Here is an 18,063-nt window from a genome sequence, read left to right as displayed (position 1 = left end):
AACTTTGTAACTTTGTAACTTTGTAACTTTGTAACTTTGTAACAATGACCCACTGTAACTTTGTAACTTTGTAACTAACGTTGTAACTTTGTAACTTTGTGACAATATCCCACTGTCCAACTGTCCCACTGTAACTTTGTAACTTTGTAACTTTGTAACTTTGTAACTTTGTAACTCTGTAACTTTGTAACAATGACCCACTGACCCACTGACCCACTGTAACTTTGTAGCATTGTAACAATGACGCACTGACCCACTGACCCACTGACCCACTGACCCACTGTAACTTTGTAACTTTGTAACTTTGTAACTTTGTAACTTTGTAACTTTGTAACAATGACCCACTGACCCACTGTAACTTTGTAACTTTGTAACTTTGTAACTTTGTAACTTTGTAACTTTGTAACTTTGTAACTTTGTAACAATGACCCACTGACCCACTGACACACTGTAACTTTGTAGCATTGTAACAATGACCCACTGACCCACGGACCCACTGTAACTTTGTAGCATTGTAACAATGACCCACTGACCCACTGACCCACTGACCCACTGACCCACTGTAACTTTGTAACTTTGTAACTTTGTAACTTTGTAACTTTGTAACTTTGTAACTTTGTAACTTTGTAACTTTGTAACAATGACCCACTGACCCACTGTAACTTTGTAACTTTGTAACTTTGTAACTTTGTAACTTTGTAACAATGACCCACTGACCCACTGACCCACTGTAACTTTGTAGCATTGTAACAATGACCCACTGACCCACTGACCCACTGACCCACTGTAACTTTGTAACTTTGTAACTTTGTAACTTTGTAATCTTGTAACTTTGTAACTTTGTAACTTTGTAACAATGACCCACTGACCCACTGTAGCTTTGTAACTTTGTAACTTTGTAACTTTGTAACTTTGTAACTTTGTAACAATGACCCACTGACCCACTGTAACTTTGTAACTTTGTAACTTTGTAACTTTGTAACAATGACCCACTGACCCACTGTAACTTTGTAGCATTGTAACAATGACCCACTGACCCAAGGACCCACTGTTACTTTGTAGCATTGTAACAATGACCCACTGACCCACTGACCCACTGACCCACTCACCCACTGACCCACTGTAACTTTGTAACTTTGTAACTTTGTAACTTTGTAACTTTGTAACAATGACCCACTGACCCACTGACCCACTGTAACTTTGTAACGTTGTAACGTTGTAACTTTGTAACTTTGTAACAATGACCCACTGACCCACTGTAACTTTGTAACTTTGTAACTTTGTAACTTTGTAACTTTGTAACTTTGTAACTTTGTAACTTTGTAACGTTGTAACAATGACCCACTGACCCACTGACCCACTGTAACTTTGTAGCATTGTAATAATGACCCACTGCCCCACTGACCCACTGACCCACTGTCACTTTGTAACTTTGTAACTTTGTAACCTTGTAACTTTGTAACTTTGTAACTTTGTAACAATGACCCACTGACCCACTGACCCAGTGTAACTTTGTAGCATTGTAACAATGACCCACTGACCCACTGACCCACAGACCCACTGTAACTTTGTAACTTTGTAACTTTGTAACTTTGTAACAATATCCCACTGTCCCACTGTAACTTTGTAACTTTGTAAATTTGTAACTTTGTAACTTTGTAACTTTGTAACTTTGTAACTTTGTAACTTTGTAACTTTGTAACTTTGTAACTTTGTAACATTGTAACAATGACCCACTGACCCACTGTAACTTTGTAGCATTGTAACAATGACCCACTGACCCACTGACCCACTGACCCACTGTAACTTTGTAACTTTGTAACTTTGTAACTTTGTAACTTTGTAACTTTGTAACTTTGTAACTTTGTAACTTTGTAACAATGACCCACTGACCCACTGTAACTTTGTAACTTTGTAACTTTGTAACTTTGTAACTTTGTAACTTTGTAACAATGACCCACTGACCCACTGACCCACTGTAACTTTGTAGCATAGTAACAATGACCCACTGACCCACGGAGCCACTGTAACTTTGTAGCATTGTAACAATGACCCACTGACCCACTGACCCACTGACCCACTGACCCACTGTAACTTTGTAACTTTGTAACTTTGTAACTTTATAACTTTGTAACTTTGTAACTTTGTAACTTTGTAACTTTGTAACAATGACCCACTGTAACTTTGTGACTTTGTAACTAACGTTGTAACTTTGTAACTTTGTAACAATGACCCACTGACCCACTGTAACTTTGTAACTTTGTAACTTTGTAACAATGACCCACTGAACCACTGTAACTTTGTAACTTTGTAACTTTGTAACTTTGTAACTTTGTAACAATGACCCACTGACCCACTGACCCACTGTAACTTTGTAGCATTGTAACAATGACCCACTGACCCACTGACCCACTGACCCACTGTAACTTTGTAACTTTGTAACTTTGTAACTTTGTAATCTTGTAACTTTGTAACTTTGTAACTTTGTAACAATGACCCACTGACCCACTGAAGCTTTGTAACTTTGTAACTTTGTAACTTTGTAACTTTGTAACTTTGTAACTTTGTAACAATGACCCACTGACCCACTGTAACTTTGTAACTTTGTAACTTTGTAACTTTGTAACTTTGTAACTTTGTAACAATGACCCACTGACCCACTGACCCACTGTAACTTTGTAGCATTGTAACAATGACCCACTGACCCAAGGACCCACTGTTACTTTGTAGCATTGTAACAATGACCCACTGACCCACTGACCCACTGACCCACTGTAACTTTGTAACTTTGTAACTTTGTAACTTTGTAACTTTGTAACTTTGTAACAATGACCAACTGTAACTTTGTAACTTTGTAACTTTGTAACAATGACCCACTGACCCATTGTAACTATGTAACTTTGTAACTTTGTAACTTTGTAACTTTGTAACTTTGTAACTTTGTAACAATGACCCACTGACCCACTGTAACTTTGTAACTTTGTAACGTTGTAACTTTGTAACTTTGTAACTTTGTAACTTTGTAACTTTGTAACTTTGTAACAATGACCCACTGACCCACTGTAACTTTGTAACTTTTTAACTTTTTAACTTTGTAACTTTGTAACTTTGTAACTTTGTAACGTTGTAACGTTGTAACGTTGTAACAATGACCCACTGACCCACTGACCCACTGACCCACTGTAACTTTGTAGCATTGTAACAATGACCCACTGCCCCACTGACCCACTGTCACTTTGTAACTTTGTAACTTTGTAACCTTGTAACTTTGTAACTTTGTAACTTTGTAACAATGACCCACTGACCCACTGTAACTTTGTAACTTTGTAACTTTGTAACTTTGTAACTTTGTAACTTTGTAACTTTGTAACAATGACCCACTGACCCACTGACCCAGTGTAACTTTGTAGCATTGTAACAATGACCCACTGACCCACTGACCCACAGACCCACTGTAACTTTGTAACTTTGTAACTTTGTAACGTTGTAACATTGTAACTTTGTAACTTTGTAACAATGACCCACTGACCCACTGTAACTTTGTAACTTTGTAACTTTGTAACTTTGTAACTTTGTAACAATGACCCACTGTAACTTTGTAACTTTGTAACTAACGTTGTAACTTTGTAACTTTGTGACAATATCCCACTGTCCAACTGTCCCACTGTAACTTTGTAACTTTGTAACTTTGTAACTTTGTAACTTTGTAACTCTGTAACTTTGTAACAATGACCCACTGACCCACTGACCCACTGTAACTTTGTAGCATTGTAACAATGACGCACTGACCCACTGACCCACTGACCCACTGACCCACTGACCCACTGTAACTTTGTAACTTTGTAACTTTGTAACTTTGTAACTTTGTAACTTTGTAACTTTGTAACAATGACCCACTGACCCACTGTAACTTTGTAACTTTGTAACTTTGTAACTTTGTAACTTTGTAACTTTGTAACTTTGTAACTTTGTAACAATGACCCACTGACCCACTGACACACTGTAACTTTGTAGCATTGTAACAATGACCCACTGACCCACGGACCCACTGTAACTTTGTAGCATTGTAACAATGACCCACTGACCCACTGACCCACTGACCCACTGACCCACTGTAACTTTGTAACTTTGTAACTTTGTAACTTTGTAACTTTGTAACTTTGTAACTTTGTAACTTTGTAACAATGACCCACTGACCCACTGTAACTTTGTAACTTTGTAACTTTGTAACTTTGTAACTTTGTAACAATGACCCACTGACCCACTGACCCACTGTAACTTTGTAGCATTGTAACAATGACCCACTGACCCACTGACCCACTGACCCACTGTAACTTTGGAACTTTGTAACTTTGTAACTTTGTAATCTTGTAACTTTGTAACTTTGTAACTTTGTAACAATGACCCACTGACCCACTGTAGCTTTGTAACTTTGTAACTTTGTAACTTTGTAACTTTGTAACTTTGTAACAATGACCCACTGACCCACTGTAACTTTGTAACTTTGTAACTTTGTAACTTTGTAACAATGACCCACTGACCCACTGTAACTTTGTAGCATTGTAACAATGACCCACTGACCCAAGGACCCACTGTTACTTTGTAGCATTGTAACAATGACCCACTGACCCACTGACCCACTGACCCACTCACCCACTGACCCACTGTAACTTTGTAACTTTGTAACTTTGTAACTTTGTAACTTTGTAACAATGACCCACTGACCCACTGACCCACTGTAACTTTGTAACGTTGTAACGTTGTAACTTTGTAACTTTGTAACAATGACCCACTGACCCACTGTAACTTTGTAACTTTGTAACTTTGTAACTTTGTAACTTTGTAACTTTGTAACTTTGTAACGTTGTAACAATGACCCACTGACCCACTGACCCACTGTAACTTTGTAGCATTGTAATAATGACCCACTGCCCCACTGACCCACTGACCCACTGTCACTTTGTAACTTTGTAACTTTGTAACCTTGTAACTTTGTAACTTTGTAACTTTGTAACAATGACCCACTGACCCACTGACCCAGTGTAACTTTGTAGCATTGTAACAATGACCCACTGACCCACTGACCCACAGACCCACTGTAACTTTGTAACTTTGTAACTTTGTAACTTTGTAACAATATCCCACTGTCCCACTGTAACTTTGTAACTTTGTAAATTTGTAACTTTGTAACTTTGTAACTTTGTAACTTTGTAACTTTGTAACTTTGTAACTTTGTAACTTTGTAACTTTGTAACTTTGTAACATTGTAACAATGACCCACTGACCCACTGTAACTTTGTAGCATTGTAACAATGACCCACTGACCCACTGACCCACTGACCCACTGTAACTTTGTAACTTTGTAACTTTGTAACTTTGTAACTTTGTAACTTTGTAACTTTGTAACTTTGTAACTTTGTAACAATGACCCACTGACCCACTGTAACTTTGTAACTTTGTAACTTTGTAACTTTGTAACTTTGTAACAATGACCCACTGACCCACTGACCCACTGTAACTTTGTAGCATAGTAACAATGACCCACTGACCCACGGAGCCACTGTAACTTTGTAGCATTGTAACAATGACCCACTGACCCACTGACCCACTGACCCACTGTAACTTTGTAACTTTGTAACTTTGTAACTTTGTAACTTTGTAACAATGACCCACTGTAACTTTGTAACTTTGTAACTTTGTAACAATGACCCACTGAACCACTGTAACTTTGTAACTTTGTAACTTTGTAACTTTGTAACTTTGTAACAATGACCCACTGACCCACTGACCCACTGTAACTTTGTAGCATTGTAACAATGACCCACTGACCCACTGACCCACTGACCCACTGTAACTTTGTAACTTTGTAACTTTGTAACTTTGTAACTTTGTAACTTTGTAACTTTGTAACTTTGTAACTTTGTAACTTTGTAACAATGACCCACTGACCCACTGTAACTTTGTAACTTTGTAACTTTGTAACTTTGTAACTTTGTAACTTTGTAACAATGACCCACTGACCCACTGACCCACTGTAACTTTGTAGCATTGTAACAATGACCCACTGACCCAAGGACCCACTGTTACTTTGTAGCATTGTAACAATGACCCACTGACCCTCTGACCCACTGACCCACTGACCCACTGTAACTTTGTAACTTTGTAACTTTGTAACTTTGTAACTTTGTAACAATGACCAACTGTAACTTTGTAACTTTGTAACTTTGTAACAATGACCCACTGACCCACTGTAACTGTGTAACTTTGTAACTTTGTAACTTTGTAACTTTGTAACTTTGTAACAATGACCCACTGACCCACTGTAACTTTGTAACTTTGTAACTTTGTAACGTTGTAACTTTGTAACTTTGTAACTTTGTAACAATGACCCACTGACCCACTGTAACTTTGTAACTTTGTAACTTTGTAACTTTGTAACTAACTTTGTAACTTTGTAACGTTGTAACGTTGTAACAATGACCCACTGACCCACTGACCCACTGACCCACTGTAACTTTGTAGCATTGTAACAATGACCCACTGCCCCACTGACCCACTGTCACTTTGTAACTTTGTAACTTTGTAACCTTGTAACTTTGTAACTTTGTAACTTTTTAACAATGACCCACTGACCCACTGTAACTTTGTAACTTTGTAACTTTGTAACTTTGTAACTTTGTAACTTTGTAACTTTGTAACTTTGTAACTTTGTAACAATGACCCACTGACCCACTGTAACTTTGTAACTTTGTAACTTTGTAACTTTGTAACAATGACCCACTGACCAACTGACCAAATGTAACTTTGTAGCATTGTAACAATGACCCACTAACCCACTGAACCACTGTAACTTTGTAGTATTGTAACAATGACCCACTGACCCACTGTCCCACTGACCCACTGACCCACTGTAACTTTGTAACTTTGTAACTTTGTAACTTTGTAACAATGACCAACTGTAACTTTGTAACTTTGTAACTTTGTAACTTTGTAACTTTGTAACTTTGTAACAATGACCCACTGACCCACTGTAACTTTGTAATTTTGTAAGTTTGTAACTTTGTAACTTTGTAACTTTGTAACATTGTAACATTGTAACAATGACCCACTGACCCACTGACCCACTGTAACTTTGTAGCATTGTAACAATGACCCACTGACCCACTGACCCACTGTAACTTTGTAACTTTGTAACTTTGTAACTTTGTAACTTTGTAACTTTGTAACTTTGTAACAATGACCCACAGACCCACTCTAACTTTGTAACTTTGTAACGTTGTAACTTTGCAACTTTGTAACTTTGTAACTTTGTAACAATGACCCACTGTCCCACTGTAACTTTGTAACTTTGTAACGTTGTAACAATGACCCAATGACCCACTGACCCACTGTAACTTTGTAGCATTGTAACAATGACCCACTGACCCACTGTAACTTTGTAACTTTGTAACTTTGTAACTTTGTAACGTTGTAACAATGACCCACTGACCCACTGACCCACTGTAACTTTGTAGCATTGTAACAATGACCCAATGACCCACTGACCCACTGACCCACTGTAACTTTGTAACTTTGTAACTTTGTAACTTTGTAACTTTGTAACTTTGTAACTTTGTAACAATGACCCACTGACCACTGTAACTTTGCAACTTTGTAACTTTGTAACTTTCTAACTTTGTAACAATGACCCACTGTCACTTTGTAACTTTGTAACTTTGTAACTTTGTAACTTTGTAACTTTGTAATTTTGTAACGTTGTAACGTTGTAACAATGACCCACTGTCCCAATGACCCACTGTAACTTTGTAGCATTGTAACAATGACCCAATGACCCACTGACCTCCTGACGCACTGTAACTTTGTAACTTTGTAACTTTGGAACTTTGGAACTTTGGAACTTTGTAACAATGACCCACTGACCAACTGTAACTTTGTAACTTTGTAATGTTGTATCTTTGTAACGTTGTAACTTTGTAACTTTGTAACAATATCCCACTGTCCCACTGTAACTTTGTAACTTTGTAACTTTGTAACTTTGTAACTTTGTAACAATGACCCACTGACCCACTGTAACTTTGTAGCATTGTAACAATGACCCACTGACCCACTGACCCACTGACCCACTGTAACTTTGTAACTTTGTAACTTTGTAACTTTGTAAATTTCTAACTTTGTAACAATGACCCACTGACCCACTGTAACTTTGTAACTTTGTAACTTTGTAACTTTGTAACTTTCTAACTTTGTAACTTTGTAACGTTGTAACAATGACCCACTGACCCACTGACCCACTGTAACTTTGTAACTTTGTAACTTTGTAACTTTTTAACTTTGTAACTTTGTAACTTTGTAACAATGACCCTCTGACCCACTGTAACTTTGTAACTTTGTAACGTTGTATCTTTGTAACATTGTAACTTTGTAACTTTGTAACAATCTCCCACTGTCCCACTGTAACTTTGTAACTTTGTAACTTTGTAACAATGACCCACTGACCCACTGTAACTTTGTAGCATTGTAACAATGACCCACTGACCCACTGACCCACTGACCCACTGTAACCTTGTAACTTTGTAACTTTGTAACGTTGTAACGTTGTAACGTTGTAACGTTGTAACGTTGTAACAATGACCCACTGTCCCAATGACCCACTGTAACTTTGTAGCATTGTAAAAATGACCCACTGACCCACTGAACTCCTGACCCACTGTAACTTTCTAACTTTGTAACTTTGTAACTTTGTAACTTTGTAACTTTGTAACAATGACCCACTGACCCACTGTAACTTTGTAACTTTGTAACGTTGTATCTTTGTAACGTTGTAACTTTGTAACTTTGTAACAATATCCCACTGTCCCACTGTAACTTTGTAACTTTGTAACTTTGTAACTTTGTAACTTTGTAACAATGACCCACTGACCCACTGTAACTTTGTAGCATTGTAACAATGACCCACTGACCCACTGACCCACTGACCCACTGTAACTTTGTAATTTTGTAACTTTGTAACTTTGTAACAATGACCCACTGACCCACTGTAACTTTGTAACTTTGTAACTTTGTAATTTTGTAATTTTGTAACTTTGTAACTTTGTAACAATATCCCACTGTCCCACTGTCCCACTGTAACTTTGTAACTTTGTAACTTTGTAACTTTGTAACTTTGTAACTTTTTAACTTTGTAACTTTGTAACTTTGTAACAATGACCCACTGACCCACTGACCCACTGTAACTTTGTAGCATTGTAACAATGACCGACTGACCCACTGACCCACTGACCCACTGTAACTTTGTAACTTTGTAACTTTGTAACTTTGTAACTTTGTAACTTTGTAACTTTGTAACAATGTACCACTGACCCACTGTAACTTTGTAACTTTGTAACTTTGTAACGTTGTAACGTTGTAACTTTGTAACTTTGTAACAATATCCCATTGTCCCACTGTAACTTTGTAACTTTGTAACAATGACCCACTGACCCGCTGTAACTTTGTAACTTTGTAACGTTGTAACTTTGTAACGTTGTAACTTTGTAACTTTGTAACAATGACCCACTGACCCACTGTAACTTTGTAGCATTGTAACAATGACCCACTGACCTACTGACCCACTGACCCACTGACCCACTGTAACTTTGTAACTTTGTAACTTTGTAACCTTGTAACTTTGTAACTTTGTAACTTTGTAACAATGACCAACTGACCCACTGTAACTTTGTAACTTTGTAACTTTGTAACTTTGTAACTTTGTAACGTTGTAACGTTGTAACGTTGTAACATTGTAACAATGACCCACTGACCCACTGATCCACTGTAACTTTGTAGCATTGTAACAATGACCCACTGACCCACTGTAACTTTGTAACTTTGTAACTTTGTAACTTTGTAACTTTGTAACAATGACCCGCTGACCCACTGTAACTTTGTAACGTTGTAACTTTTTAACTTTGTAACAATATCCCACTGTCCCACTGCAACTTTGTAACTTTGTAACTTTGTAACAATGACCCACTGACCCACTGTAACATTGTAGCATTGTAACAATGACCCACTGACCCACCGACCCACTGACCCACTGACCCACTGTAACTTTGTAACTTTGTAACTTTGTAACTTTGTAAATTTGTAACTTTGTAACTTTGTAACAATGACCCACTGTAACTTTGTAACTTTGTAACAATGACCCACTGACCCACTGACAAACTGTAACTTTGTAGCATTTTAACAATGACCCACTGACCCACTGACCCACTGTAACTTTGTAACTTTGTAACTTTGTAACTTTGTAACGTTGTAACTTTGTAACGTTGTAACTTTGTAACTTTCTAACTTTCTAACTTTCTAACAATGACCCACTGTAACTTTGTAACTTTGTAAATTTGTATCTTTGTAACTTTGTAACAATGACCCACTGACCCACTCTAACTTTGTAACTTTGTAACTTTGTAACTTTGTAACTTTGTAACTTTGTAACTTTGTAACTTTGTAACGTTGTAACAATGACCCACTGACCCACTGACCCACTCTAACTTCGTAGCATTGTAACAATGACCCACTGACCCACTGACCCACTGTAACTTTGTAACTTTGTAACTTTGTAATTTGTAACTTTGTAACTTTGTAACAATGACCCATTGACCCACTGTAACTTTGTAACATTGTATCTTTGTAACGTTGTAACTTTGTAACTTTGTAACAATATCCCACTGTCCCACTGTCCCACTGTAACTTTGTAACTTTGTAACTTCGTAACTTTGTAACAATATCGCACTGTAACTTTGTAACTTTGTAACTTTGTAACTTTGTAACTTTGTAACAATGACCCACTGACCCACTGAAACTTTGTAACTTTGTAACTTTGTAACCTTGTAACTTTGTAACTTTGTAACTTTGTAACTTTGTAACAATGACCCACTGACCAACTGACCAAATGTAACTTTGTAGCATTGTAACAATGACCCACTGACCCACTGACCCACTGTAACTTTGTAGTATTGTAACAATGACCCACTGACCCACTGACCCACTGTAACTTTGTAACTTTGTAACTTTGTAACTTTGTAACAATGACCAACTGTAACTTTGTAAATTTGTAACTTTGTAACTTTGTAACTTTGTAACAATGACCCACTGACCCACTGTAACTTTGTAATTTTGTAACTTTGTAACTTTGTAACTTTGTAACATTGTAACATTGTAACAATGACCCACTGACCCACTGACCCACTGTAACTTTGTAGCATTGTAACAATGACCCACTGACCCACTGACCCACTGACCCACTGTAACTTTGTAATTTTGTAACTTTGTAACGTTGTAACTTTGCAACTTTGTAACTTTGTAACTTTGTAACAATGACCCACTGACCCACTGTAACTTTGTAACTTTGTAACTTTGTAACATTCTAACTTTGTAACAATATCCCACTGTCCCACTGTAACTTTGTAACTTTGTAACTTTGTAACTTTGTAACTTTGTAACTTTGTAACTTTGTAACTTTGTAACTTTGTAACTTTGTAATGTTGTAACAATGACCCAATGACCCACTGACCCACTGTAACTTTGTAACTTTGTAACTTTGTAACTTTGTAACCTTGTAACTTTGTAACAATGACCCACTGACCAACTGTAACTTTGTAACTTTGTAACTTTGTAACTTTGTAACGTTGTTACATTGTAACAATGACCCACTGACCCACTGAACTCCTGACCCACTGTAACTTTGTAACTTTGTGACTTTGTAACTTTGTAACTTTTTAACAATGACCCACTGACCCACTGTAACTTTGTAACTTTGTAACTTTGTAACTTTGTAACTTTGTAACTTTGTAACATTGTAACAATGACCCACTGACCCACTGACCCACTGTAACTTTGTAGCATTGTAACAATGACCCACTGACCCACTGACCCACTGTAACTTTGTAACTTTGTAAATTTCTAACTTTGTAACAATGACCCACTGTCCCACTGTCCCACTGTAACTTTGTAACTTTGTAACTTTGTAACTTTGTAACTCTCTAACTTTCTAACTTTCTAACTTTCTAACGTTGTAACAATGACCCACTGACCCACTGTAACTTTGTAGCATTGTAACAATTACCCACTGCCCCACTGACCCACTGACCCACTGTAACTTTGTAACTTTGTAACCTTGTAACTTTGTAACTTTGTAACTTTGTAACAATGACCCACTGACCCACTGTAACTTTGTAACTTTGTAAATTTCTAACTTTGTAACAATGACCCACTGTCCCACTGTAACTTTGTAACTTTGTAACTTTGTAACTTTGTAACTATGTAACTTTGTAACTTTGTAAATTTCTAACTTTCTAACTTTGTAACTTTGTAACGTTGTAACAATGACCCACTGACCCACTGACCCACTGTAACTTTGTAGCATTGTAACAATTACCCACTGACCCACTGACCCACTGACCCACTGTAACTTTGTAACTTTGTAACTTTGTAACTTTGTAACTTTGTAACTTTGTAACTTTGTAACTTTGTAACAATGACCCTCTGACCCACTGTAACTTTGTAGGATTGTAACAATGACCCACTGACCCACTGACCCACTGTCCCACTGTAACTTTGTAACTTTCTAACTTTGTAACTTTGTAACTTTGTAACAATGACCCATTGACCCACTGTAACTTTGTAACTTTGTAACTTTGTAACTTTGTAACTATGACCCACTGACCCACTGTAACTTTGTAACTTTGTAACTTTGTAACTTTGTAACTATGACACACTGACCCACTGACCCACTGTAACTTTGTAGCATTGTAACAAGGACCCACTGACCCACTGACCCACTGTAACTTTGTAACTTTTTAACTTTGTAACTTTGTAACAATGACCCACTGACCCACTGTAACTTTGTAACTTTGTAACTTTGTAACTTTGTAACGTTGTAACAATGACCCACTGACCCACTGTAGCTTTGTAACTTTGTAACTTTGTAACTTTGTAACTTTGTAACTTTGTAACTTTGTAACAATGACCCACTGACCACTGTAACTTTGCAACTTTGTAACTTTGTAACTTTCTAACTTTGTAACAATGACCCACTGTCCCACTGTAACTTTGTAACTTTGTAAATTTGTAACTTTGTAACTTTGTAACTTTGTAATTTTGTAACGTTGTAACGTTGTAACAATGACCCACTGTCCCAATGACCCACTGTAACTTTGTAGCATTGTAACAATGACCCAATGACCCACTGACCTCCTGACCCACTGTAACTTTGTAACTTTGTAACTTTGGAACTTTGGAACTTTGTAACTTTGTAACAATGACCCACTGACCAACTGTAACTTTGTAACTTTGTAATGTTGTATCTTTGTAACGTTGTAACTTTGTAACTTTGTAACAATATCCCACTGTCCCACTGTAACTTTGTAACTTTGTAACTTTGTAACTTTGTAACAATGACCCACTGACCCACTGTAACTTTGTAGCATTGTAACAATGACCCACTGACCCACTGACCCACTGACCCACTGTAACTTTGTAACTTTGTAACTTTGTAACTTTTTAACTTTGTAACTTTGTAACTTTGTAACAATGACCCTCTGACCCACTGTAACATTGTAACTTTGTAACGTTGTATCTTTGTAACTTTGTAACTTTGTAACAATCTCCCACTGTCCCACTGTAACTTTGTAACTTTGTAACTTTGTAACAATGACCCACTGACCCACTGTAACTTTGTAGCATTGTAACAATGACCCACTGACCCACTGACCCACTGACCCACTGTAACCTTGTAACTTTGTAACTTTGTAACTTTGTAACGTTGTAACGTTGTAACGTTGTAACAATGACCCACTGTCCCAATGACCCACTGTAACTTTGTAGCATTGTAAAAATGACCCACTGACCCACTGAACTCCTGACCCACTGTAACTTTCTAACTTTGTAACTTTGTAACTTTGTAACTTTGTAACAATGACCCACTGACCCACTGTAACTTTGTAACTTTGTAACGTTGTATCTTTGTAACGTTGTAACTTTGTAACTTTGTAACAATATCCCACTGTCCCACTGTAACTTTGTAACTTTGTAACTTTGTAACTTTGTAACGTTGTAACGTTGTAACGTTGTAACATTGTAACAATGACCCACTGACCCACTGATCCACTGTAACTTTGTAGCATTGTAACAATGACCCACTGACCCACTGTAACTTTGTAACTTTGTAACTTTGTAACTTTGTAACTTTGTAACAATGACCCGCTGACCCACTGTAACTTTGTAACGTTGTAACTTTTTAACTTTGTAACAATATCCCACTGTCCCACTGCAACTTTGTAACTTTGTAACTTTGTAACAATGACCCACTGACCCACTGTAACATTGTAGCATTGTAACAATGACCCACTGACCCACCTACCCACTGACCCACTGACCCACTGTAACTTTGTAACTTTGTAACTTTGTAACTTTGTAAATTTGTAACTTTGTAACTTTGTAACAATGACCCACTGTAACTTTGTAACTTTGTAACAATGACCCACTGACCCACTGACAAACTGTAACTTTGTAGCATTTTAACAATGACCCACTGACCCACTGACCCACTGTAACTTTGTAACTTTGTAACTTTGTAACTTTGTAACTTTGTAACGTTGTAACTTTGTAACGTTGTAACTTTGTAACTTTCTAACTTTCTAACTTTCTAACAATGAACCACTGTAACTTTGTAACTTTGTAAATTTGTATCTTTGTAACTTTGTAACAATGACCCACTGACCCACTCTAACTTTGTAACTTTGTAACTTTGTAACTTTGTAACTTTGTAACTTTGTAACTTTGTAACTTTGTAACGTTGTAACAATGACCCACTGACCCACTGACCCACTCTAACTTCGTAGCATTGTAACAATGACCCACTGACCCACTGACCCACTGTAACTTTGTAACTTTGTAACTTTGTAATTTGTAACTTTGTAACTTTGTAACAATGACCCATTGACCCACTGTAACTTTGTAACATTGTATCTTTGTAACGTTGTAACTTTGTAACTTTGTAACAATATCCCACTGTCCCACTGTCCCACTGTAACTTTGTAACTTTGTAACTTCGTAACTTTGTAACAATATCGCACTGTAACTTTGTAACTTTGTAACTTTGTAACTTTGTAACTTTGTAACAATGACCCACTGACCCACTGAAACTTTGTAACTTTGTAACTTTGTAACCTTGTAACTTTGTAACTTTGTAACTTTGTAACTTTGTAAAAATGACCCACTGACCCACTGACCCACTGTAACTTTGTAACTTTGTAACTTTGTAACTTTGTAACTTTGTAACTTTGTAACTTTGTAACAATGACCCACTGACCAACTGACCAAATGTAACTTTGTAGCATTGTAACAATGACCCACTGACCCACTGACCCACTGTAACTTTGTAGTATTGTAACAATGACCCACTGACCCACTGACCCACTGTAACTTTGTAACTTTGTAACTTTGTAACTTTGTAACAATGACCAACTGTAACTTTGTAAATTTGTAACTTTGTAACTTTGTAACTTTGTAACAATGACCCACTGACCCACTGTAACTTTGTAATTTTGTAAGTTTGTAACTTTGTAACTTTGTAACTTTGTAACATTGTAACATTGTAACAATGACCCACTGACCCACTGACCCACTGTAACTTTGTAGCATTGTAACAATGACCCACTGACCCACTGACCCACTGACCCACTGAACCACTGTAACTTTGTAACGTTGTAACTTTGCAACTTTGTAACTTTGTAACTTTGTAACAATGACCCACTGACCCACTGTAACTTTGTAACTTTGTAACTTTGTAACATTCTAACTTTGTAACAATATCCCACTGTCCCACTGTAACTTTGTAACTTTGTAACTTTGTAACTTTGTAACTTTGTAACTTTGTAACTTTGTAACTTTGTAACTTTGTAACTTTGTAATGTTGTAACAATGACCCAATGACCCACTGACCCACTGTAACTTTGTAACTTTGTAACTTTGTAACTTTGTAACCTTGTAACTTTGTAACAATGACCCACTGACCAACTGTAACTTTGTAACTTTGTAACTTTGTAACTTTGTAACGTTGTTACATTGTAACAATGACCCACTGACCCACTGAACTCCTGACCCATTGTAACTTTGTAACTTTGTGACTTTGTAACTTTGTAACTTTTTAACAATGACCCACTGACCCACTGTAACTTTGTAACTTTGTAACTTTGTAACTTTGTAACTTTGTAACTTTGTAACTTTGTAACATTGTAACAATGACCCACTGACCCACTGACCCACTGTAACTTTGTAGCATTGTAACAATGACCCACTGACCCACTGACCCACTGTAACTTTGTAACTTTGTAAATTTCTAACTTTGTAACAATGACCCACTGTCCCACTGTCCCACTGTAACTTTGTAACTTTGTAACTTTGTAACTTTGTAACTCTCTAACTTTCTAACTTTCTAACTTTCTAACTTTGTAACGTTGTAACAATGACCCACTGACCCACTGTAACTTTGTAGCATTGTAACAATTACCCACTGCCCCACTGCCCCACTGACCCACTGTAACTTTGTAACTTTGTAACCTTGTAACTTTGTAACTTTGTAACTTTGTAACAATGACCCACTGACCCACTGTAACTTTGTAACTTTGTAAATTTCTAACTTTGTAACAATGACCCACTGTCCCACTGTAACTTTGTAACTTTGTAACTTTGTAACTTTGTAACTTTGTAACTATGTAACTTTGTAACTTTGTAAATTTCTAACTTTCTAACTTTGTAACTTTGTAACGTTGTAACAATGACCCACTGACCCACTGACCCACTGTAACTTTGTAGCATTGTAACAATTACCCACTGACCCACTGACCCACTGACCCACTGTAACTTTGTAACTTTGTAACTTTGTAACTTTGTAACTTTGTAACTTTGTAACAATGACCCTCTGACCCACTGTAACTTTGTAGGATTGTAACAATGACCCACTGACCCACTGACCCACTGTCCCACTGTAACTTTGTAACTTTCTAACTTTGTAACTTTGTAACTTTGTAACAATGACCCATTGACCCACTGTAACTTTGTAACTTTGTAACTTTGTAACTTTGTAACTATGACCCACTGACCCACTGTAACTTTGTAACTTTGTAACTTTGTAACTTTGTAACTATGACACACTGACCCACTGACCCACTGTAACTTTGTAGCATTGTAACAAGGACCCACTGACCCACTGACCCACTGTAACTTTGTAACTTTTTAACTTTGTAACTTTGTAACAATGACCCACTGACCCACTGTAACTTTGTAACTTTGTAACTTTGTAACTTTGTAACTTTGTAACTTTGTAACGTTGTAACAATGACCCACTGACCCACTGTAGCTTTGTAACTTTGTAACTTTGTAACTTTGTAACTTTGTAACTTTGTAACTTTGTAACAATGACCCACTGACCACTGTAACTTTGCAACTTTGTAACTTTGTAACTTTCTAACTTTGTAACAATGACCCACTGTCCCACTGTAACTTTGTAACTTTGTAAATTTGTAACTTTGTAACTTTGTAACTTTGTAATTTTGTAACGTTGTAACGTTGTAACAATGACCCACTGTCCCAATGACCCACTGTAACTTTGTAGCATTGTAACAATGACCCAATGACCCACTGACCTCCTGACCCACTGTAACTTTGTAACTTTGTAACTTTGGAACTTTGGAACTTTGTAACTTTGTAACAATGACCCACTGACCCACTGTAAATTTGTAGCATTGTAACAATGACCCACTGACCCACTGACCCACAGACCCACTGTAACTTTGTAACTTTGTAACTTTGTAACTTTGTAACGTTGTAACAATGACCCACTGACCCACTGACCCACTGTAACTTTGTAACTTTGTAACTTTGTAACTTTGTAACGTTGTAACTTTGTAACTTTGTAACAATGACCCACTGACCCACTGTAACTTTGTAACTTTGTAACTTTGTAACTTTGTAACCTTGTAACTTTGTAACTTTGTAACTTTGTAACTTTGTAACAATGACCCA

The sequence above is a fragment of the Hemicordylus capensis genome, chromosome 14, assembly GCF_027244095.1.
Source record: "Hemicordylus capensis ecotype Gifberg chromosome 14, rHemCap1.1.pri, whole genome shotgun sequence".
NCBI classification, from domain to species: Eukaryota; Metazoa; Chordata; class Lepidosauria; order Squamata; family Cordylidae; genus Hemicordylus; species Hemicordylus capensis.
Note: the sequence above shows the minus strand (reverse complement) of the source record.